The 984-nt window shown below is 38.6% G+C and overlaps 1 pseudogene; it reads right to left on the reverse strand.

Annotated features, from left to right (window-relative positions):
* Positions 1 to 613: 613 nt before the first annotated feature.
* On the reverse strand, positions 614 to 712 carry LOC132315312 (small nucleolar RNA R71; annotated as a pseudogene).
* Between the last annotated feature and the right edge of the window lie 272 nt (positions 713 to 984).

Below are 984 nucleotides of genomic sequence, written 5' to 3' on the forward strand. Positions count from 1 at the left end.
ATAATGAAGAGATTGTAGAGGACCTTGGTCATATAGACCAACAAGGTATCCTTCATCCAAATGTGCACAATGAGAACATACAAGTACCATTAGGTATGCCTAGGCCATACATTCACCAACCACCACAACAACAAAGCCAAGTTCCATATAGAATGCCAAGGCCAATGTATAATCCATAACCTCTCATCATCAATCAAGGAATTCAAAACCAAGGTGTTCATGTTGCACCTCAAGTAGCTAATCCACCACTTGCTTTAAGAGATCACTATGTGTCTAATGAGTATAATGCACCCACATGCATCCAATTGCATCCATTTAGAACACATCATTATGAAATTAAGCCACAAACCATTCAAATGCTTCCTAACTATCATGGACTTCCAAGTGAAGAACCTTACAAGTATTTGGATGAGTTTCTTATAGTATGTTCCACCGTAAAATATACGAACATGCCGGAAGAGGTCTTAAGACTCAAACTTTTTCCATTCACCTTAAAAGACAAGGCAAAGTATTGGTTTAACAATCTTAGGCCTTTTTCAATCACTTCTTGGGCAGAAATGCAACAAGAGTTCTTGAAGAAGTACTATCCGGTTTCTAAGACCAATGTCATGAGAACCTCAATTCAAGAATTTTCACATGGGGATGGAGAAACGTTTCATGAGGCATGGGAATGCTTCAATGAATTGCTTAGGAAGTGTCCACATCATGACATGCCCAAATGGAAATTAGTTCAATATTTCTTTGAGAGCTTATCGGACAATTACAAAGGCATGGTTGATGCTTCCATGGGTGGCTCATACATTGATAGGCATGAGGATGACGTGTGGCGTCTTTATGAGAGCATGAGTGAAAATTCTTTGCATAGAACATTATCATCCAAGAATAGTAGAAATTCACAAGGTAGGAAGAATGTTGGCTTACATTAAGTCGACCATTCGAATGAAATAGCCGCCGAAATGAAGTCTTTATCTCAAAGGTTTGATC

This window comes from Cornus florida, unplaced genomic scaffold (genome assembly GCF_030987335.1).
Source record: "Cornus florida cultivar Cherokee Brave unplaced genomic scaffold, ASM3098733v1 CherokeeBrave_3.0.0_Hap2_Chr06, whole genome shotgun sequence".
Taxonomy (NCBI): Eukaryota; Viridiplantae; Streptophyta; class Magnoliopsida; order Cornales; family Cornaceae; genus Cornus; species Cornus florida.